Source organism: Penaeus chinensis, chromosome 7 (assembly GCF_019202785.1).
Source record: "Penaeus chinensis breed Huanghai No. 1 chromosome 7, ASM1920278v2, whole genome shotgun sequence".
In the NCBI taxonomy this organism is placed as follows: domain Eukaryota; kingdom Metazoa; phylum Arthropoda; class Malacostraca; order Decapoda; family Penaeidae; genus Penaeus; species Penaeus chinensis.
The window spans coordinates 33,113,602-33,138,601 of record NC_061825.1 but is presented as its reverse complement, the minus strand read 5'-3'; the positions used below and the strand labels follow the sequence as shown (position 1 = coordinate 33,138,601).

At 32.0% G+C, this 25,000-nt stretch overlaps 8 non-coding genes across 8 annotated transcripts; all 8 read right to left on the bottom strand.

Annotated features, from left to right (window-relative positions):
• Positions 1 to 827: 827 nt before the first annotated feature.
• On the bottom strand, positions 828 to 909 carry Trnas-cga. Its single transcript has one exon. It is a non-coding gene; the product is annotated as a tRNA-Ser (tRNA).
• Positions 910 to 5,425: 4,516 nt separating this feature from the next.
• On the bottom strand, positions 5,426 to 5,507 carry Trnas-uga. The gene has a single exon. It is a non-coding gene; the product is annotated as a tRNA-Ser (tRNA).
• Positions 5,508 to 12,128: 6,621 nt separating this feature from the next.
• On the bottom strand, positions 12,129 to 12,210 carry Trnas-cga. The gene has a single exon. It is a non-coding gene; the product is annotated as a tRNA-Ser (tRNA).
• A 3,310-nt stretch (positions 12,211 to 15,520) lies between these two features.
• Positions 15,521 to 15,602, bottom strand: Trnas-uga. Its single transcript has one exon. It is a non-coding gene; the product is annotated as a tRNA-Ser (tRNA).
• Positions 15,603 to 16,569: 967 nt separating this feature from the next.
• On the bottom strand, positions 16,570 to 16,651 carry Trnas-cga. The gene has a single exon. It is a non-coding gene; the product is annotated as a tRNA-Ser (tRNA).
• A 1,916-nt stretch (positions 16,652 to 18,567) lies between these two features.
• On the bottom strand, positions 18,568 to 18,649 carry Trnas-cga. Its single transcript has one exon. It is a non-coding gene; the product is annotated as a tRNA-Ser (tRNA).
• A 4,265-nt stretch (positions 18,650 to 22,914) lies between these two features.
• On the bottom strand, positions 22,915 to 22,996 carry Trnas-cga. Its single transcript has one exon. It is a non-coding gene; the product is annotated as a tRNA-Ser (tRNA).
• Positions 22,997 to 24,197: 1,201 nt separating this feature from the next.
• Trnas-cga lies at positions 24,198 to 24,279 on the bottom strand. The gene has a single exon. It is a non-coding gene; the product is annotated as a tRNA-Ser (tRNA).
• Between the last annotated feature and the right edge of the window lie 721 nt (positions 24,280 to 25,000).

Here is a 25,000-nt window from a genome sequence, read left to right as displayed (position 1 = left end):
ACTTATAGATTTTTTTTTTATTCAATGTTTTCATTGTTTTATTCCCCTTATTCTTGTCATCGTACCATCTTAGTGTGGAATTTATTTTTTGCGAAGACAGTTTTATTCTTAGGCCCTCAGCATTGTCATGAACACTCCTCTCTCACCAATTTTCGTTGACCTTTATACAAAGCAATATCAATCTGATTATATTTCTATCTCCATTCTCTATAATGGATTCTGCTTTCTACCTGAATTCCAAAGAACCCCAGGGACTCCTTCTTTCCTTCTACTATACCAAAGCGGAATGGGAGGTCCCGGAGTAGCTTGTAGTTTTGCAGGCTCAATTTTCGCCAGGTGAACACTACCCCGTAAGCTAGTCCATTTCAACCCCTCCTTCGCGTTCAGGTAAGACCGGTATGGGATTCAACAACAGTGCTTTAATTATCCAAAGGATATGCATACCTAGATTGGAAATAGGTTGCCAGAGGAACTGATTAGCAACCCACATTATCTTCCCTTGTATTGGCGTCCATACAGGCAGGCATGCAATCTTATCAACAAGCTTATATCTCTTTAACTTCCTGGCTTCTCTGTAGGTTTCTCTCCATCTGTCGTTCTTGACGGTTCTGTTTCTTCCTTAACCTCTCGTAGAACTTCCTCTTCTTTACTCCTTCAGTGTATCTCCCTAAAGTAAAATCTAGCTTTCATTTACTTGCTGATCTCTGTATTGTTATCATGATTACCCTAACTATTGTTATGGAATGGATAACACACACACATGTAGATCAATAGACAGACAGACAGATAGAAATCTCTTCTTACAGCTGTTAAATATTTAAACGATTCGCTACGGACAGGATTCGAACCTGTGCGGGAATAACCCATTGGATTTCGAGTCCAACTCCTTAACCACTCGGACACCGCAGCTCGATATATATAATTTTTCTCCAGATGCACATTTTCCTTTTTATAATTATCATCATTATCACTATCATTATCATATTCACTATCATCAGTATCATTACAATCATTACCTGCATCATAATCATCACAATTATGTTAACATCATCACTATTATCATTATCATCATAATTATCACCTTGATAATGAAAGTAATCGTCCTCTTCATCATGATAATGTTTATTATTGTTTTACACAATATACAAACACAAAAAAAGCATACTCACTAACACACACATATATGTATGTCGTGATTATCTTTCTGTGATCAAGTACATAAATAAATGAATTCGAAAAAAAGAATATACAATACATTGTAGTTACTGCAGTATCAGAGCTGATATTTTCGGCGCCTCATAAGACACGCCTGAATGAAAAATGACGATGAGAATGTTATGAATTTGATTGCGAACTGTGGATTATTTTGTTGTGATTAACTTGGGGAAATGTTTATATATATTCGTGCATTTGAGGTATTATAGCAACAATCTATGCGCCTAAATAAGCAGATCCAAGGTCTTGTTTTGAAAAATAATTACAAATCACGGATTTATTAGAGAGAGAGAGAGAGAGAGAGAGAGAGAGAGAGAGAGAGAGAGAGAGAGAGAGAGAGAGAGAGAGAGAGAGAGAGAGAGAGAGAGCGAGGGGGGACATGAGACAGAGAGAGGAAAAGACAAAAATAAAATATCCTATTTTTTCAACATGCTTTATAAATTCCAAGAGAGGTAGAGCGGTACGATCAAATGAATTTTCACAAGAAGTTAATGCAAATTAGAGATAGAAAGATTTCAAGCAACATAAGTTGTATATTTCCGCCGTTGAAAAGTTAATGAAATTCTTTTCTCGCTCACGTGTTTCTTTTTCCATCAAATACGAGTGTACTCTTCACGGGAAGCAAATCAAACATCACACACACGCGCACACATATACGTATATTTATGTGTGCATATATATATATATATATATATATATATATATAATATATACATGTATATGTATATATATGTATATATACATATATTTATATTTATGCACATACACATACATAGATATATATCAATATATGTATGTTTTTTCTTTGTTTTTGTTTTTTTCAACAGCCATTCATTCTACTGCAGGGCATAGGCCTCTCTCAATTCACTTATTGAGAAATAAATGGCAGTCACCATTGCTTGATTGGATGCCCTTCCTAATCAACCGCGGTTCGGCGCGCTAACACTTGTGCCACGGCGGTGACTTCCCCTACGGCACCTGCGTTTGACTTCTCAAGGCGATATGTCGTTTTCTCGGGCTCGAGTCAGCAGTCAGAGCGCAGGCAATTTTACGACCGCCGCGACGGGGAATTGAACTCGGGACCACGAGGGTCGGAGTCCAGTGCTCTAATCACTGGACCAATGCAGCTGTCATATATATGTATATAAACTTACATATGTATACATATACACATATATACGAGTATATATATATGTATATAAACTTACATATGTATACATATACACATATATACGAGTATATATATATGTATATAAACTTACATATGTATACATATACACATATATACGAGTATATATATATGTATATAAACTTACATATGTATACATATACACATATATACGAGTATATATATATGTATATAAACTTACATATGTATACATATACACATATATACGAGTATATATATATGTATATAAACTTACATATGTATACATATACACATATATACGAGTATATATATATGTATATAAACTTACATATGTATACATATACACATATATACGAGTATATATATATGTATATAAACTTACATATGTATACATATACACATATATACGAGTATATATATATGTATATAAACTTACATATGTATACATATACACATATATACGAGTATATATATATGTATATAAACTTACATATGTATACATATACACATATATACGAGTATATATATATGTATATAAACTTACATATGTATACATATACACATATATACGAGTATATATATATGTATATAAACTTACATATGTATACATATACACATATATACGAGTATATATATATGTATATAAACTTACATATGTATACATATACACATATATACGAGTATATATATATGTATATAAACTTACATATGTATACATATACACATATATACGAGTATATATATATGTATATAAACTTACATATGTATACATATACACATATATACGAGTATATATATATGTATATAAACTTACATATGTATACATATACACATATATACGAGTATATATATATGTATATAAACTTACATATGTATACATATACACATATATACGAGTATATATATATGTATATAAACTTACATATGTATACATATACACATATATACGAGTATATATATATGTATATAAACTTACATATGTATACATATACACATATATACGAGTATATATATATGTATATAAACTCAGAGCACCTATAAATATAACTTTTGTACAATTGAGTCCATAGTAACTATATGCATCCGTTTCACTAAGTACACCAGTCACAATCACCAGTCTATATTTCAAAGGGTTTGATTCAGGGTCTCTTTCTTTCATCTGCATCAAGTTCAATATAATCAGAACTGCATCAAGACGTGAATTGTCCTGTGAACTGCAAGCGAGGTCGTTGTCCTTTTAAAGCGAGTGAAAGCAGACGGTGGTGGGTGTGTGTAGGGGGGGGGGGTCACATCTGGCTTCAGTGATTAACTGATGTCTCAATATTCATTGGAAGACTGTTTGCGTGAACTAATTAAAGGATTTCCATTGTAAGGAAGCAGAACCTGATCATTCCTTACTATGTTAAATAATCAAGAATGAGAGAGTATTTTATATTCTTGTTTTGCGACAAGAATCGTGGGAATATATTCGAAGAATTATATAATATCTATTTTGATTTTTCTTATTCAAATTAGACAATGGTGAAGGATTTTGCTCACAATCAAAGGAAATAAATATCATGGGGTAAGCAAGGGATCACATCTGGTTCAGTGATTAATATCTCTTATCATTAAAATGTTGTTCGAACTAATTAAAGGATTTTCTTTTTCTAAATAAAGAAAAAGAAAGAGAAACTATTCTCTACTGAAATATCCCCACGAATGTTGTTGCCAAATATCTACAGACTTTTACCAAAAACATACAATACCCAATTTGATGTTTTCTTTTTTAAAGATAAGGATGAAAGATTTTGCTTCCGATAAAAAGATGTAAAAATAATGGCCATAGAAACCATTACAAGATTGAAGTGGAGTATCCTCACGGGGTTAAGAACAAAAACTTCAAATAACACAACCCGTGACAGGGAACTAGATATAACACACATTAAGAAAACGATTGAGGTATCACCGAACAGGTCCCATACCTTGCGCAGGTAGGATGCATGGTTAAAGGACCGCGACCGAATTGGCTTTGACGGAGTGCAAGACGGTGACATCCTCCTTACAGAGACTCTCTAGAGACTCGCGGAACGGCTGCGGATGGATGGATTCAGATAATGGCACGAAGGACAAAACGGTGAGACATGTAGTTCCTGAGAGCAGAAACGTCTTACTATATAACTTCACTTGTATTTCCAGAACCAATCCAGGCCATTTTCCACCATCGCTTACAATACCTACCCTAGCGTTACTCTACCTACAGGGTTGTTAGACTTCTATTGATGTGTCGACTTGCCTCTTGGCTAGTTCAATCTTTCCCTCTCTACTTATTTCCTTATTTCCGTTTGACTTTACCACCATTTGGACTTCAACCTTTTTTTGTAGATCTTCAAGAACACATAACTTTGGGAGCAAAATCCTTGTTCCTCGACGTACCGCTCGATGATGGTCTAGCTTTCCTTGTCTAACTCTTTCGTAGGAAACTTTTATTCCCAGACTCCCAGCATTGCCAAAGGCACTCCTCTCTAGCTCTATTTGGGCGACCTTTATATGAAGTAATATGAATCTGATCTTCATCTTGGAGAACTCCCTCTTCCCTTCCATCAGATCAACGTGGAATGGGAGGTGACAGAAAACCCCCACACTGACAGGTTCAGTTCTCTCCAGTTGAACACTCCATAATCTAGGCAATAACAGCTTTCCATCTACTTGCACGGGGAGTAGCTATGAGTTTTGGTAAGACTGTTCTTGAAGGTCTTTAAGGGTTACAAAACCTACATTGAATAGGGATCTCGATTTTTTGCCATTTTCTAAAATGAGTTTTGCCTTTCTTTTTTACTGTTATGATTATCCTTACCTTAATGATATATTAGATACTGAACACACATTTGCATATAAATGGATATATTAATAGAAGAAGAAATAACATTGCAAACACTAATAAAGTGATAATGCCAAAGCTTGTCATTGCGCCAAACAGAGGTATATTAATCAGCTTAAGAACTTTGTGAACTTTTTTTTTTTTTTTTTATTATTATTATTTTTTTTTTTAAATTAACAGCAGTTAAACATTTAACGCTTCGCTACGGACAGGATTCGAACCTATGCGGGAATAACCCATTGGATTTCAAGTCCAACTCCTTAACCACTCGGACACCGCAGCTCACAATATTCTTTTTTCCTATTTTTTAGATATTTTTTTTAATTCGTCGTATTCTTACAATAATATCATCGAGTGGAATAGAACGTTTTTATCTCTAGGCGTTCCTCTCTCACCCATATTGGTTGACCTTTATACGAATATCAATCCTTCTATCTCCGTTCTCTATATTAGATTCTGCTCTCATCCTGAATTCCTTTGGAACTAGATGGAAGGGAAGAGGGCAACTGCATTCCTCTTTGATACCAAAGAGGAATGTGAAGTGCCGAAAAAAGCTAATTTTGCAGGTTTAATTTTAACAAGTTTAGCAAGTTGAACACTCCTTAGGCTAGTCCAAGTATATAAATCATAGAATTCCAAAACCAAAAATATCTCATATGTATATATACATATATTTATATAATTTCAATTATTCCAGTATCAGAGCTGTTCGCCTATCTAAAAATGATGATATGAATGTTATGCTTGCGAACTGTGGATTATTTTGATGGGATTAACTAAGTATGAAAATGTTTATATATATTCGTACATTTCAGGTCTTATATAAGCAATCTTTACGTCTGAATAAACATGTCCAAAGCCTTGTTTGTAAAAATACATGAAAATTACGTATTATTTGGTAGAGGTAGACGGGTTGTTAATGAGAGAGAGAGAGAGGGAGGGATAAGGAGACAATTTTTATATTTTTTTCAACTTGCTTTTTTAAATTCCAAGAGAAGTAGAGTGGTGTGATATATATATATTTTAAAGAATTTCATGATAAACATAGTTGACTAGACAGAAGTAAATATTTCAAGCAACGTATGTCGTATATTTCAACTGTTGAAGTGTTAATGAATTTTTTTCTCGCTCTCTTGTGTTTCTCTTTCCTCTCCCGAAATATACAGTGAACATACACTCCTCACGGGAGGCTAATCGATTAATTTTGGCAGACGTGTTTTAACCTCTTCACACACAGAACCGTTCACGAGCAGAACTATGCGTTCGGGATTCTCTGATCAAGTGCACTGCCAAATCGCGACAGGGTCAGGGAAACAGATACATATTTCATCCCAGGAAAACGAAGGAGTATTACCCAACAGATCCCACGCCGTATGCAGGTAGGATGTATGTTTAAAGGACTGCGACCGAATTGCCTCTATCGGAGTGCAAAACGGTGACATTCATCTTGATTCATGGTAACGGCTGCGGTTAGATGGAGATACAGGCAAGAAAAAGGACAAAAAGGTGACACATGAAGTTCCTGAGAGCAGAAATGTCTTACTAGACAATAACTTCACTTGTATTTCCATAGTCAATGAAGCTCGAGGACATACCGCGACCATGTTCCACCATCGCTTACAGTATCTGTGTTCGGGTTGTTCTGCCTGCAGGGTTGTTAGGCAGTTCTTCCCTTTTACTAATTTCCTTTTCGGCCGTTTGACTTTGCCACCACTAGGACCTCAATTTTTTTTTTTTTTTTTTTTTTTTTTTTTTTTTTTTTTTTTTTTTTTTTTTTTTTTTTTTTTTTTTTTTTTTTTTTTTTTTTTTTTTTTTTTTTTTTTTTTTTTTTTTTTTTTTTTTTTTTTTTTTTTTTTTTTTTTTTTTTTTTTTTTTTTTTTTTTTTTTTTTTTTTTTTTTTTTTTTTTTTTTTTTTTTTTTTTTTTTTTTTTTTTTTTTTTTTTTTTTTTTTTTTTTTTTTTTTTTTTTTTTTTTTTTTTTTTTTTTTTTTTTTTTTTTTTTTTTTTTTTTTTTTTTTTTTTTTTTTTTTTTTTTTTTTTTTTTTTTTTTTTTTTTTTTTTTTTTTTTTTTTTTTTTTTTTTTTTTTTTTTTTTTTTTTTTTTTTTTTTTTTTTTTTTTTTTTTTTTTTTTTTTTTTTTTTTTTTTTTTTTTTTTTTTTTTTTTTTTTTTTTTTTTTTTTTTTTTTTTTTTTTTTTTTTTTTTTTTTTTTTTTTTTTTTTTTTTTTTTTTTTTTTTTTTTTTTTTTTTTTTTTTTTTTTTTTTTTTTTTTTTTTTTTTTTTTTTTTTTTTTTTTTTTTTTTTTTTTTTTTTTTTTTTTTTTTTTTTTTTTTTTTTTTTTTTTTTTTTTTTTTTTTTTTTTTTTTTTTTTTTTTTTTTTTTTTTTTTTTTTTTTTTTTTTTTTTTTTTTTTTTTTTTTTTTTTTTTTTTTTTTTTTTTTTTTTTTTTTTTTTTTTTTTTTTTTTTTTTTTTTTTTTTTTTTTTTTTTTTTTTTTTTTTTTTTTTTTTTTTTTTTTTTTTTTTTTTTTTTTTTTTTTTTTTTTTTTTTTTTTTTTTTTTTTTTTTTTTTTTTTTTTTTTTTTTTTTTTTTTTTTTTTTTTTTTTTTTTTTTTTTTTTTTTTTTTTTTTTTTTTTTTTTTTTTTTTTTTTTTTTTTTTTTTTTTTTTTTTTTTTTTTTTTTTTTTTTTTTTTTTTTTTTTTTTTTTTTTTTTTTTTTTTTTTTTTTTTTTTTTTTTTTTTTTTTTTTTTTTTTTTTTTTTTTTTTTTTTTTTTTTTTTTTTTTTTTTTTTTTTTTTTTTTTTTTTTTTTTTTTTTTTTTTTTTTTTTTTTTTTTTTTTTTTTTTTTTTTTTTTTTTTTTTTTTTTTTTTTTTTTTTTTTTTTTTTTTTTTTTTTTTTTTTTTTTTTTTTTTTTTTTTTTTTTTTTTTTTTTTTTTTTTTTTTTTTTTTTTTTTTTTTTTTTTTTTTTTTTTTTTTTTTTTTTTTTTTTTTTTTTTTTTTTTTTTTTTTTTTTTTTTTTTTTTTTTTTTTTTTTTTTTTTTTTTTTTTTTTTTTTTTTTTTTTTTTTTTTTTTTTTTTTTTTTTTTTTTTTTTTTTTTTTTTTTTTTTTTTTTTTTTTTTTTTTTTTTTTTTTTTTTTTTTTTTTTTTTTTTTTTTTTTTTTTTTTTTTTTTTTTTTTTTTTTTTTTTTTTTTTTTTTTTTTTTTTTTTTTTTTTTTTTTTTTTTTTTTTTTTTTTTTTTTTTTTTTTTTTTTTTTTTTTTTTTTTTTTTTTTTTTTTTTTTTTTTTTTTTTTTTTTTTTTTTTTTTTTTTTTTTTTTTTTTTTTTTTTTTTTTTTTTTTTTTTTTTTTTTTTTTTTTTTTTTTTTTTTTTTTTTTTTTTTTTTTTTTTTTTTTTTTTTTTTTTTTTTTTTTTTTTTTTTTTTTTTTTTTTTTTTTTTTTTTTTTTTTTTTTTTTTTTTTTTTTTTTTTTTTTTTTTTTTTTTTTTTTTTTTTTTTTTTTTTTTTTTTTTTTTTTTTTTTTTTTTTTTTTTTTTTTTTTTTTTTTTTTTTTTTTTTTTTTTTTTTTTTTTTTTTTTTTTTTTTTTTTTTTTTTTTTTTTTTTTTTTTTTTTTTTTTTTTTTTTTTTTTTTTTTTTTTTTTTTTTTTTTTTTTTTTTTTTTTTTTTTTTTTTTTTTTTTTTTTTTTTTTTTTTTTTTTTTTTTTTTTTTTTTTTTTTTTTTTTTTTTTTTTTTTTTTTTTTTTTTTTTTTTTTTTTTTTTTTTTTTTTTTTTTTTTTTTTTTTTTTTTTTTTTTTTTTTTTTTTTTTTTTTTTTTTTTTTTTTTTTTTTTTTTTTTTTTTTTTTTTTTTTTTTTTTTTTTTTTTTTTTTTTTTTTTTTTTTTTTTTTTTTTTTTTTTTTTTTTTTTTTTTTTTTTTTTTTTTTTTTTTTTTTTTTTTTTTTTTTTTTTTTTTTTTTTTTTTTTTTTTTTTTTTTTTTTTTTTTTTTTTTTTTTTTTTTTTTTTTTTTTTTTTTTTTTTTTTTTTTTTTTTTTTTTTTTTTTTTTTTTTTTTTTTTTTTTTTTTTTTTTTTTTTTTTTTTTTTTTTTTTTTTTTTTTTTTTTTTTTTTTTTTTTTTTTTTTTTTTTTTTTTTTTTTTTTTTTTTTTTTTTTTTTTTTTTTTTTTTTTTTTTTTTTTTTTTTTTTTTTTTTTTTTTTTTTTTTTTTTTTTTTTTTTTTTTTTTTTTTTTTTTTTTTTTTTTTTTTTTTTTTTTTTTTTTTTTTTTTTTTTTTTTTTTTTTTTTTTTTTTTTTTTTTTTTTTTTTTTTTTTTTTTTTTTTTTTTTTTTTTTTTTTTTTTTTTTTTTTTTTTTTTTTTTTTTTTTTTTTTTTTTTTTTTTTTTTTTTTTTTTTTTTTTTTTTTTTTTTTTTTTTTTTTTTTTTTTTTTTTTTTTTTTTTTTTTTTTTTTTTTTTTTTTTTTTTTTTTTTTTTTTTTTTTTATGCTGCATCATAATCACCATCATTATCATCTTAATAATGATAGCAATCATCCTCTTCATTATCTTGACATATGTATCATCATCATTATAGTTATTATACATATATATACACACACATATGTGGGTGTGTGCGTGTGTGCCTGTATATTTGCGCTTGTATTTGTATGTGTGTGTTTGTGAACAAGTACATAAATCGTCGAATACAAAATAAAATAAATAAATAGATAGATTATTACATAAAATATTGTAATTACTGCTGTACCGGAGCTGATCTCTTCGCTCGTTCATAACATACGCCTGATTTAAAAAATGAGAATGCTGATAGGATTAACTTGGCAGGAAAATATTTATATATATTCGTACATCTTTACGTCTGAATAAGCATATCCAAGGCCTTGTTAAAAAATAATAATAATGAATAAAAAAATAAACAAATATATATAAATCACCTATTATTTGGTTGAGAGAGAGAGAGGAGGGGGATGAGAAAGAGACAGGAAGAGACAAAGAGATAAATTAGTATAGTTTTTACATGCTATTTAAATCGCAAGAGAGTTAGAGCGGTATGATCCAATTACTTTTCAAAATAATTTCATAATCAACATAGATATCGAGAAAAATGTAAAGAGTAAAATTTCTAGTAACATAAGTTGTCTACTTCGGCTGTTGAAATGATAATGATTTTTTATTTATCACTCATGTTCTCTTTCCTCTTTCTTCCAAGACTTACAGTTAATTAATCTCGTCAAGAAAATTTATTTTCATACAACACACACACGCACACACCCACGCACACGCGCGCGCACACACACACACACACACACACACACACGAACACACGAACACACACACACACACACACACACACACACACACACACACGAGCGCGCGCGCGCTCGCATGCATATATACATAATACATATGTATGTGTGTATATATAATTATAAAATTTAGTACTGAATTCATATTGTCATATTTTATCTTTATTGCTAAGCATACTAATCACAACTGAACAACGAATCTCAGTCTTTATTTCAAAGGGCTCTACTCAGTACCTTTCTTCCTTTCATCTCCATGCGTTCTATATAATCATCATTACAGCAAAACATGAACTGTTTGTTAACTGCAGGCAAGGTCGTTGTCCTTTTGAAGCGAGTATAAGTAGACGGTGGTGGTGGTGGTGGGGGGGGGGGGGGTCACATCTGGCTCCAGTGATTAATTGATGTCTCATTATTCATTTACGGATTGTTTGCCTGACTTAATTAAAGGATTTTCATTGTAAGGAAGCAGCACATGATCATTCCCAATTTAAAGAAAAAGACAGAACGTAGTCTTTAACAAAAGACGAATGTTACTGACAAATATTTACAGAAACATACGAAAGAAGCATACAGTACCCAATATGAGGGGGAAGAAATCACAAAAGGAAATAAAAATAATGACCCAAATAAATGATAACAAGATTGAAATTAAATGTCATCCCGAGGTTAAGAACACAAAAGTTCAAATAACATAACTAGTATGCAGGATTCATGCTTAAAGGACCGCGACTGAATTACCTCTGTCGGAGTGCAAGACGGTGACATTTACCTTGCATAGACTCTCTAGAGACTCGTGGCAACGGTTTCAAATGGAGAAAGGACTCAAGCGCTGGGATATAGAAAAGGACCGAAATGTGGGATATGGAGTTCCTGGCAGCAAAAACGTTTTATTGGACAATAATTTGACTTGTATTTTCATGTTCAGCGAAATTCGAAAACGCGATCATTTTCCACCATCATTTTATAGTACCTACAATGGGGTTGTTCTTTTCGAAGTACCTTTACTCGCAAACTCTCAGTGTTGCTATGGGTGCTCCTCTCTAACCCAACTTGGCTAACCTATATACATAGTGAAAATCTGACCTTCATCCTTGAGGAACTCATTCCTCCCACCTTTGTAGCCCTTTCTGTCCAGTTGAATACCTTCCTCTCGTGTCTAACCGTCCATCTGCTTCCACGGGGAATAACTGTGTCTTTGATAAGGTCGGTACCATCTTCACCAAGAGTTATTCATATATCCAACCGTTACAATGCCTACACTGGATATGGTTCTTCAGATGGACTAATCAGTAAACAAGTTCGAAACTCATGTCTTTATTTAAAATGAGTATTGCCTCTCTTTGTTGCTGTCTTGATGATTACCCTTACTTTTTGATGAATTAGATATTGAACTTACTTGCACTTACATACTTGTACATACAGGTGGATAAGTAAATATAATATATGAAAAGACAGAAGGAGAATATTATTGCAAAACAGTATTGTAGTGATAAAGTCAAGTCACTGAGCCAAATAGAGATATGTTAATCCGCTTAGGAACTTTATGAACTTAAAGCTATAATTACAGATAATTCTCATATATTACTTACAGCGGTGAAATGTTTAAACGCTTCGCTACGGACAGAATTTGAACCTGTGCGGGAATAACCCATTGGATTTCGAGTCCAACTCCTTAACCACTCGGACACCGCAGCTCACCATATCAATAATTGTTTTCCTTCCTAATTTTAGATATATATTTTTGTCATCCCCCCTTATTCTTATCATATAATCATCTGGGTGTGGAATCTAACTCTTCCGAAATCATATCACATAATCCTTCTCTCTCTTCGTTCTCTATACTGGATTCAGCTCTTATCCTGAATTCCGAAGGGAGCTCTTCCATCATAACAGAGCGGAATAGGCGCAAAAAAGCTTCCAGTTTTGCAGGCTCAATTTTCGCTTGGTGACCACTACTACCTAAGCCCATTTCGACCCTCTCTCCACTTCCCTGACGGGGACGTTCGTGTTTTGGTAAGACCGGTATCAGCCTTAGCAACTGTGCTTTAATTATCCACTGGTTGTACATACCTACATTGGATGTAGGTCGTCAGATGAATTAATCAGCAGCCCACATTGTCTTTCCTTGTAGTGTTATCCATAATAGCAGGTTGGCAAACAGTCGTATCAACAAGCTCACATTTCTTTAACCTCCTGGGTCCATTGACTTCACGTATCTCAGTTCTGTTGGCTTCTCTTCACTTGCAGTTCTAGTACCCCTTTATTCCTCCCTTACCCTCTCATAAAACATTATTAATTCCAAGATATATAGCCCCTATTCTTTTATTCGTGTATGCCTTAGAGTTGTTGCATATTAAAACGATTCGTTACGGAAGAGATTCGAACATGTGTGGGAATAACCCGTTGGATTTCGAGTCCAACTCATTAACCACTCGAACACCGCAGCTGGCTATATGAACGTCTTTTTCTTTCCAGATACGTTTTTAATTTTCCTTACTCTTATCATCACTATATAATTTTCGTTATCTCCGTAATCTTTAGCTGCATCATCATTATCACTAATCATTATGTATCATTATTATTGTTATTATGTATATACTCAAACACGAACATACTAACATACACACACATACATATATACACACATATATATATATATATATATATATATATATATATATATATATATATAGCTGTATGTGCTTGTATGTTCGTGCTTGTGTTTATGTGAGCAAGTACATATATCATTCGTCAACAAAAAACTGAACAACTGAATATACAAAACATTGCAATTACTGCTGATCTTTTCGAAGTCTCACAACACATGCCTTACTGAAAAATGAAGATGAGAATGTTATAGATTTCATTGCGAACTGTGGATTATTTTGATGGGATTAGCTTAGCAGGAAAATGTTTAAATATGTTCGTACATTTGGAAATATATCAGCAATCTTTACGTCTGGATAGCCAAGGCTTTGTTTTGAAAAATACTTACAAATCACAGATTATTGGATATTGGATTTTCAACATGCTTTTTTAATTCCAAGAGAGGTATGATGGGATGATCCAATTAACTTATTTTTCAAAAGCATTGTATGATAAACATAGAAATCGAGAAAAAAAATAACTAAAGAGGGAAAGATTTCAAACAACATAGAATGTATATTTCCGCTGATGAAGTGTTAATGAAATTCTATTCTCGCTCTCTCGTGTTTCTCTTTCCTCCAAAGACGTAAGAGTGTACACTTCACGGGATGCATATCAAGCAACAAACACACACACATACACACACAATGTAAATATATACATACATAAGTGTGTATATATACACATACATGTGTGTGTGTGTGTGTATATTCATATATGTATATATACATACAAAATGTATATAAATACATATATGTATATATGTACATATATGTATATATAGACACATGTGTGTATATATATATATATAATATAAATACATGCACATATATACATGTATGTATATCTACATAAACATACACATACATAAATATATATGTATACATATATAATCATAAAACACACACACACACACAAACACACACACACACACACACACACACATATCTATACATATCAATATGCATATACACATATCTATACATATCAATATGCATATACACATACATACATGCACACACACACAAACACACACACACACACACACACACACACACACACACACACATATATATATATATATACATATACACACGCATATACATACATATATGTATATATACATAAATATACACATACGTATATATATACATATATATATATATATATATATATATATATATATATATATACTTTTAAAACTAATAATCAATTAATATTGTATAATTTTTTATCTTCCAGACAGTACCTATAAACTTTTGCACTATGGAGTCCGTGTAATTGTAAGCGTCTGTATTACTATGCCACAGTCACCAGCCTTTCTTCCTACTATCTCAGTGACGTTCAGTATAATCATCATTACAGCAAGACGTGAACTGTTCTGTGAACTGCAAGCGAGGTCATTGTCCTTTTAAATCACATCTAGCTTCCCTGATTAATTACTATGTCATTAATTATTGAATGATTGTTTGCCTGAGGTAATTAATAGGTTTTCATCGCAAGGAAGTGGCACATGATTATTCAATATTTTGTTGAATAATAAAGAAAAAGAGAGTGTTACTCAGCTATTCCCACGAATCTTGTTGACAAATATTTACAATACTGTACAATACCTGATTCAGAGTTCAAAAAGCAACTAGACTGTCAGGGAAACACACACACACACACACACACACACACACACACACACACACACACACACACACACACACATATATCCTCACCCTAGGAAAACAACAACAGGTCCCACACCGTATACAGGTGGGTTAAAGGACCGCGAATGCATTGACTTTGTCGGATTGCAAAACGATGACATCTTCCTTGCATTGACTCTAGAAACTCACGGTAACGGCTAAAGATGGATAACTTCAGGCCAGGCGGAGAAGGAACTCTAGGGCGGTGATATAGGCGAGAAAAAGGACACAAAGGTGAGACATGGAGTTCCAGACAGCAGAAACATTGGACGAGAACTTTAATTTCCATGGTTAATTCATCAGCGTGTGGAATCTAACACCTTCCAAGGAAACTTATTTCCAGACCCTCAGCATTGCCATGGGTACTCAAATTTGGCTGATCTTTGTATAGAATAATATGAATTTGATCTTCATTCTTCAGGGACTCTCTCTTCCCTTCCCTCTGATCAAAATGGAATGGATGGTGAAGGAAAACCTACCACTTTGCATGCTCAATTCTCTCCATTTGAACACTCCTTAATGTAGGCCATATCAGCCTACTATCTACTTCTACAGGGAGTAGCTACGTGTTTAGGTAAGACTGGTGCCATCTTCACCAAAAGTTCTTCAAAGATAATTTACAGTCGGCATTTATTTCTTACAGCTGTTAAATATTTAAACGCTTCGCTACGGACAGGATTCGAACCTGTGCGGGAATAACCCATTGGATTTCAAGTCCAACTCCTTAACCACTCGGACACCGCAGCTCACAATATAAACGATTTTTTTTTCTTATTTTGAGATATAGTTTTTATTCGCCTTATTCTTATCATATTATCAATTGCATGTAGAACTCTAACTTCTTCGAAGGACTTTTGCATTCCTAGGCTTTCAGCATTGTTATGGGTACTCATCTCTCACCCATTTTAGTCGACCTTTATATTAAGTAATATCAATTCGATTACCCTTCTACTTCCCTTCGTTCTCATCCTGAATTTCATTGGAAAGTGAGGAATTCCTTCTTCCCTTCCATCATATCAAAGTGGAATGGGAGGTGCCGAAACAGTTCACAGTTTTGCAGATTCAATTTTCGCCACTTGAACACTCTATCCCGTAGGCTAGTCCATTTCAACCCACCTTCCACTTTCATGGCAGGCACTTTCTTGTTTTGGTAAGACCGTTACCAGACTTAGTTATCGTTAGTTATCCGAGGGTTATACATATATACTTTGAGTGTAGGTCGTCATATGAACTAATCAGCAGCCCTCATTGTCTTTCCTTTTACTGACGTCCAAAACTGCAGGCAGGCATGCAATCTTAACAAGCTTATATCTCTTCAAGCTCCTGACCCATTGACTTGATGTTTCGTCGTTCTGTTGGCTTCTCTTCACCTGTCGTTCTTGTACTTCTTTGTTTCTCCCGTACCGTCAAGAATTCCTCTTCTTTCCTCCTTCAGTGTATGTCCTTACAGTATTTGCTTGTTGATTTCTTTATTATTGTAATCACGATTATCCTCACTATTATTATGAAATGGGTAACTAACACACACACACACACAATGTAGATTGATAGATAGATAGAATAGATAGAAATGGAAATATTGGAAACCAGTATTGTGTAGAGTTAAGGCCTATATTGATAACCTAAGAGCCAAATAACCAGCGCAGGAGAGATAACCTTCAATATTTTATAGTTCTTATATATATCTTATAGTTGTCAAATATTTAAACGATTCGCTACGGACAGGATTCGAACCTGTGCGGGAATAACCCATTGGATTTCGAGTCCAACTCCTTAACCACTCGGACACCGCAGCTGGTCATATCAATTACTTTTTTCTTACCATCACAATATAATTCTCATTAAATATCATCACTATCATAATTATAATTAATTGATAATGATAGCAATCATACTCATAATCATTATTATGATTACCATTAACATTATATATCATTATTATTGTAATTACATATACAGAAACACACACACACACACACACACACACACACATATGTATATATATATATATATTATATTTTTTTGTTTTCAAATTCGCTGTATTTGCTCGCATACACAGAAACACAAGCACGAACATCCAAGCACACACATGTATGTGTGTGTATGTGTATATACACATATATATATGTGTGTGTGTGTGTGTGTGTGTGTGTGTGTGTGTGTGTGTGTGTGTGTGTGTGTGTGTGTGTGTGTGTGTGTGTGTGTGTGTGTGTGTGCTTGTGCTCGTTTGTATGCGATCAAATACATAAATCATCGACTTTGAAAACAAAACATATCTAATATATATATATATATATATATATATATATATATGTATGTATATATATATGTATATATATATATATATATATATATATATAATATTGTAGCTCAGTACTAGGGCCGACCTTTTCGCCGCCTCATAAGACACGCCTTACATAAAAATGACGTCCAGAAAAGGTAGAATTCATGACATCTGCAGCAGTAGAAGCGAGGACTACCCGGTCGTAGATCAGGACCAGTGAGCCCCTGAGGGTGAGTCTGGGGAAGAAGGATGGTGGAAGACGGATTGGGCCGTGACGCAGGTTTCGAGTGACGGTCACGGAGTCAGAGTCCTTCCCTGGACTCACCAGGCACGGAATTGCTGCTGAGTGCACCACGCAACGCGCAGGACATCATGACCCGCAAGAAGCGCCCGATGATGAAATAAGTTACTAATGACTTTGAGAAATGGAAGAGTGGCGAATCATGTATGATATTGTCTTGTATTGTACTATATTACATATTTGCACAATAGGCCTTTTCTTTTAATCATGTATCATTATGCATGCGATAGGTGTGACACCTTCAAGGAAGTCCCTCTAGCTCAGTGAATTTCCCGCCGGCGTGAGGATTGTAGAAGCGTCTCATGAAGACATTTAAACCTCCCTAAAGGCTACTTGGTTGGCCTTTGCATGATCTCTTGTTTAGGATTACTAACCTCAGTGGCTCACCGCAAGTGAGTCTTGGAGGTGATCAAATCTATGGTAACTAGGGGAAGTAGCCGACACTCCCACTATGCATAAAAACCCTCACTAATATAAGCCTCTGGACTAGTACTGTGGTAGCGAGTCGGCGTCATATCCGCGGCGTCGGCGGTTCGCACCACGCCCAGGCGCGAGAAGTTGCAGTTGTCGCCTGGAGGTTGTTGCTGTGGCTGGGCACCACGGTGGGTTAGGATTTACCTTACCTCAGTCAAGTCAGTTTCAGCTGACACACTTTAATCAAGTAGGCACAGGTCGGGCTCCCTTCGTATCTGGTTTATTCTTTTATCAGTCGTAGAGTCAGTGAGGCAGGGTCAGAGCAAAAAAAAAATAAAAAATAAAGAGGTCAAGCCTGGTCACGTGATAAGATTCCTTTGTGATTTATTGTATTGTGGAGCCCTGACTAGTGTATTGTGCTTGTAACCAGCGAATAAATATTAGAGCAGAAACATTCTACTGGACCACGCTATCATTTTTGTAAGTTCACCTGGAACCTCACCTTCAGTAGAGGTTCCCTACACTTACTGTTATGAAATGGATAACACACGCACACACATAAGTAAATGAAAAGATAGACAGATAGAAAGGGAGATATTGGAAAACAGTATTGTGAATTGATAAGATTTATTTTGTTACCCTAGAGTCAAGTAGAAATATTCCTAATATTTGACAGTCATATATTTCACAGCTGTTAAATATTCAAACGATTCGCTACGGACAGGATTCGAACCTGTGCGGGAATAACCCATTGGATTTCGAGTCCAACTCCTTAACCACTCGGACACCGCAGCTGGATATATTGTTGTTGTTTTATTCTTGATTCGATTTTCGCTGTCTTTATTATTATCACAATATAATTTTCTCAATCATTATCATATCCAGGCACACACAGATATGTGTGTGTGCATGTTTGCATAAAAACACATTTTGACTTTTCCACATCGATAAAAAAAAAAGAAAAACAAAAACAAAAAAACTCTCATTATTGAAAATGAGACTACAGTTTCGAAATCCACCTGGTATGAAAGAGAGAGGAGAGGCAAAGGGGTAACCCGGAGCAGGTGAGGACGGAAGCCAAGGGATGTCAGGTCAGGTCGGAGGATCGTGTGGACTATGCGCAGGATGGCCGGCATAAGGGAAAAAGCGAAGGATGTGGGAAGCGAAGAGACTATCAACAGGAGAAAAACCTCTGTTCAAGTTGAAATTAAACAGCAGCTTGATTAAAGAGGATTCAACCAGTCTGCGGGCGTGGACATCAGCGGAAGGAAAGACAATTCGCACCGCTGACCAGTCCACCTGATGTCCCGTGGTCCTGATGGTAAAAGAGGGCGCTGTTGTTGTGTTCCCTTGATACAGTGGACTTATTTTGAGACAGACGTTTAGTAGTAGTGACGCCCGTTTCGCCAAATTATTGCTTATCACAAGAGGAACAAAGAACAGCATGGTTTTTCTACCATAGTATTTACACAGGTTTTACCAATCACTATTTCACTTCATAACTTCAGAGATTTGGCTCCTGTGCTTTTAGTTTCTTTTCTGCGAATCACTAGCGACGAACACATATATATGTGTGTGCTTGTATGTTCCTGTTTGCATTTGTGTGAGCAAGATAGAATATATATAAAATACGGGAATTACTGCAATACTGGAGCTGATCTTTTCATTACCTCATAACACGTCTGACTAAAAAAATACGCTGAGAATGTTACATATTCTGATGCTAAATGTGGATTATTCTAATGTATTAACTTAGCGGGAAAAGTTTTATATAAGTACATATGAGGGCTTATATCAGGTAATCTTTATGTCTGCATAAGCATACCCAAGACCTTGTTTTGAAAAATAATTACAAATATAGAGGGGCGGGGGTTAGACACAGATAGTATGAAAGAGGAAGACTCACAGATATTATTTTATCTTTTCAACATATTTGTTTTTATTGCAAGAGAGGTAAAGCGGAATGATTCAATTAATTTTCAAAAGAATTTCATGATAAATATAGATGTCGAGAAAAAAGTAAATAAATAAAGATTTGAAGCAACATAAGTTGTATAATTACGCGCCTTTTCCTCTCTTTCTCACACCTGTGATTAATAACGTCACGGGAGATTAATAAAAAAACACATGTGTGTTTATATATACACATATATATGTAATACACACACACACACACACACATATGTATACATATATATATATATATATATATATATATATAACATATATATATATATATATATAATCATAAAGTATATGACCCGATATCTTCCAGACAGCACATATATATATATATATATATATATATATATATATATATATATATATAACTTGTGCTGTGGAGTCCATATTAGTTATATGCACCTGTGTTGCTAAGTATACCAGTCACAGCTCCGCAACGAATCTGAAGTCTTTATTTCAAAGAGTTCTACTCTTCCTTTCATCTCAATATAACTATCATTACAGGAAGACGAGAATTGCTTTGTGAACTGCAGGAGAGGTCGTTGTCCATTGAAAGCGAGTGAAAACAAACGGCGAGTGTTGTCTTTCTTTTTTGTTGTCATGATTACCCTTCCTTTCATGATATATTAGATATTTAAGATCCGTTTACATATAAAGATATTGATCAGATAGATATATTAATCAGATTATGGATTTTGTGAACTTTAAGCGACCGAATATCTGAATTCTCGGAGTGCAAGACGGTGACCTCTTATTTCCATGGACTGTAAAGACACGGTAACAGACGCATAGGCTGGGATACAGGCACGGAAGAGGACAAAAAGGTGAAACATTGAGTTCCTGACAGCAGAAACGTCTAATTGGACAACTTCACTAGTATTTCTATGCTAAGTGAAGCTCGAAAACGCACCGCAGCCGCTTACAGCATCTAACGTCGGGTTGTTCTACCTACAAAGCTGTTAGCGGAACTCCCTCTTCCGTTCCGTTCCATCAGATCAAAGTGGAATGGGAAGAGACGGTAAACCTCCCACATGGGCAGGTGAACATTCCTTCATCAAGGCAATATCATCTACTTCCACGGGGAATAATCCCGCCTTTTTTTTTTTTTTTTTTTTTTTTTTTTTTTGTAAGACCGGTGCCATCTCCACCGAAAGTTCTTCAATTACCCAAGGGTTACAATAACTACATTTGATATGGATCTTCAAATGGACTCATCAGTAGCGAAGTTCGAAACTTTGGTCTTTTCTAAACATGGGTATTGTTTTTCTTTGTTTCGCTTTCATGATTATCCTGTGATATATTAGATATTGGACACATATTTACATATACATGTATAAATAAATAGTAAGTTGATAGATGTAGAAGTGATATTACAAAACTATATTAGTGATAAAACGAAGTTTGATGTCAATAAGCCAATTACAAATATATTAATCAGCTTAGGAACTTTGTGAACTTTAAGCTATAACCCCAGATAAATTACATTGGTCATGTATTTCTTACAGCTGTTAAACATTTAAACACTTCGCTACGGATAGGACTCCAACCTGTGCGGGAATAACCCATTGAATTTCAAGTTCAACTTCTTAACCACTCGGACACCGCAGTTGGCTATAGATGTTTTTTTTTTTTTTATTCCCCTTAATCTTATCATATTATCTTTGTGTGGAATCTAACTCCTTCGAAGGACACATTTATCCCAAGGCATTCAGCATTGTCATAGGTGCTCCTCCTTCACCTATTTTGGTTAACCTTGAAACGAAGTAATATTTGATTATCTTCTACTTCGCTCTCTCTGTATTGGATTCTGCTTTCACCCTGAATTCCAAAGGAAAATGATGAACTCCCCCTTCTAGGTTTGCAGGCCCAATTTTCGTAGGTTAGTCCATTCCAGCCATCCCTCCACTTCATTTTTAGGTAAGAACGGTACAAGCCTCAGCATCGTGCTTTAATTTTCCATGGGTTTTACATTCCTACATAGGGTATACGTCGTCAGATGAACTAAACATCAGCTTAGTCTTTTCTTGTAATGACGTCCATAACTTCAGGCATGTAATCTTATCAACAAGCTTATTTCTCTTTAACCTCTTGGCTTATCGACTTGACGTGTCTCTGTTCTGTTGGTTTCTCTTCACCTGCCGTTAAAATCTTTTATCTGCTGATATCTTTATTGTTTAGCTTCACTATTTTTATGAAGTGGATAACACACACACACACACACACACACACACACACACACACACACACACATGTAGATAGATAGATATATGGATGGATTGACTGAAATTGAGATATCACTGGAAACCATGGGTATTCACGAAAAGTCTGTGATTTGTCCCGTTGCCACATTTCAGAGTTAACACTGGTAATATAATAAACATTTACATTGTTAAAGACTCTATGACGATAATTGATAGCAACATTTACATTGCTATAGGCTCTATGACGATAATTGATTGCATTCATACTGCAATAAATATTACTCCTAGAAGCGGAAATGTTAATTTAGTCATTTCTCATATTTTTCTGATATTTTATATTCACGTCCTTAAGAACTGTCATTAATTTTGTCCTAATGCATAAGGATTGTCTTTGATTTGTTCTTACGCATATTTTCGTATGTTGACGATATTCGCTTTGGAGATAATTAGAAAAGCTTCGAGGCCTCTTAATTAAGCCTTCTTCTACAGTTCTATTGCTGTATTTTATTTAAGACTTACAAGTAGCGGCTCCCACTTTTATTACAATTGATGCAATAACAATAAGCGTAGGGATGCCATATCACATTTAGATCTACTTAATGTGTAGTATTACTGTTATGATGTAAGCAAGATTAATTGCCTTACCTTATCATTTTATTACAAAAGAATATCAAAATTGGATGTATTCCACTGTAAAGGTGTGTTCTGTTACCAGCAATACCTTTGAGATGTGGCAACGGGGCAAATCATATTCATATTCATGAAGACTTTTCGTGAATACCTCCCCAGTATTGTGAAGGGTTAAGGCATATTTTAATACGCATTATGAATTCCAAGACATAACCCCTAATATTTTAGTCATGTATTTCCTACAGCTGTTACATATTTAAACGATTCGCTTCGGACAGGATTCGAACCTGTGCGGGAATAACCCATTGGATTTCGAGTCCAACTCCTTAACCACTCGGACACCGCAGCTCGCTATTTCCAAGGTTTTTGATCCAGATATATTTTTTCGCGGCCCTTATTCTTATCACAATATTATTTTCCTTATTATCTTTATCACTATCTCTATCATGTTCACCATCATTATTTTCATAATCATTAGCTACATCATAATCATCACTATCATGTTAACATAATTATCGTCACTCTTATTATGGTCATGAAAATCATAACTCTTATTATAGTCATGAAAATCATAACTCTTATTATGATCAAGAAAATCATCACTCTTATTATGATCATTATTATCATCACTCTTGTTATGATCATTATTATCATAATTATCAATCCTGAGGATGGTAGCAATCATCCTCATCATCGCGATAACCATTAACTGCATGCATCATCATCATCATTATTATATACACACATACATACATATATATGTGTGTGTGTGTGTGTGTGTGTGTGTGTGTGCTTGTATGTTCGTGCTTGTGTATGTGAGCAAGTACCAAAAAATATCATCGAATTGGAATAAAGTGTATATGTATGATAACAATATTTTTCTTTAAAATGGCCGCATAACCTATCGCGACAATTTTGGTATCGATAGACTCCTCTCACCCTCAAGTACACACATATATAGGAATAATGCCACGGACCCTCCCCCCCCCTTCCCTCTTTCCTCAACCCCCAAATTCTTAAGACAGCATAAAAAAATATATACGCAGATTCAGTCACTACATTACCTCATGAAGGGGACTGTGACCCTTGCGATCCCCCCCCCCCCCCTGAACCCTCGTACAAGAAAACAAACAATCGTCCAAGTATTCACGGCAGAGGAGAGCGCACGGCATGTGGGAACGCAAGACGCCAGGATCACAGGGGGAACAGTCCCCTGCACGAGAGAATATAGTAACTCAATTTATTCATTATTCATTTATTATTTATATTTTACCCTGCAATTTCCCCGGTGCCATTTCTGCTCTCCCCTGCTATCGGGACCAAGAGGAGGGGGGGGGGGGGGGGTCTGCGGCATAATTTCGATATATTTGGAAAGTAGAAATGTCAGAGAAATCCATCGATAACAATAGGTTATGCGACGTTGTTCCAGAAAATTACCAAAAAAAAAGGGGATGTAACAACCAGCACAGGAGTATTAACAATGCCAAGACATAACCCCTATCATTTTACAACCATGTATTTCTAACAACTGTTACATATTTAAACGATTCGCTACGGACAGGATTCGAACCTGTGCGGGAATAACCCATTGGATTTCGAGTCCAACTCCTTAACCACTCGGACACCGCAGCTCGCGGTATTGTATTAACATCATCATCACCATCATTATCATCATCATCATCATCATCATCATCATCATCATCATCATCATCATCATCATCATCATCATCATCATCATCATCATCATCGTGCTCACTATCTTTAGCTGCATCATCATCATCACTATTATGTTAACATAATTATCATCAATATTATCATTATTATCGTAAGTATCACCCTGTTTATGATAGCAATCATCCTCATCATTATCCTGATAACCATTAACATTATGTATTATCATTATTTTTATTATATACACACTTTTATAAACATTTATGCACTCCCCTTCTATCAGGACTTAGAATATGGGGCGTTGGAGAGTTAGTTTCCGTGGCATATTTTCGATATAATTGGATAGTAGAGAGTCAGAGAAATCCATTGGTAGTAATATCGTCAAATACAAAATATCTTTTGTATTTTCTTAAAATAAATATTGTCTTCTTTTATTTTTTCCCTGTCTTGATTATTATTCTTAATTTTGTGATATATTGGATATTGGACGTATATTTACATTTAGATGGATAGATAAATAGAATGATATATAAATAGACAGAAATATAAATAACATTGCAAAAGACTTTTGTAGTACAAAAGCCAATGTTGATTTCACCGAGATGTATAAATCAGCTTAGGAACTTTGTGAACTACAAGCTATAATCCCACACACTTTACAGTCGTCATATATTTATTACA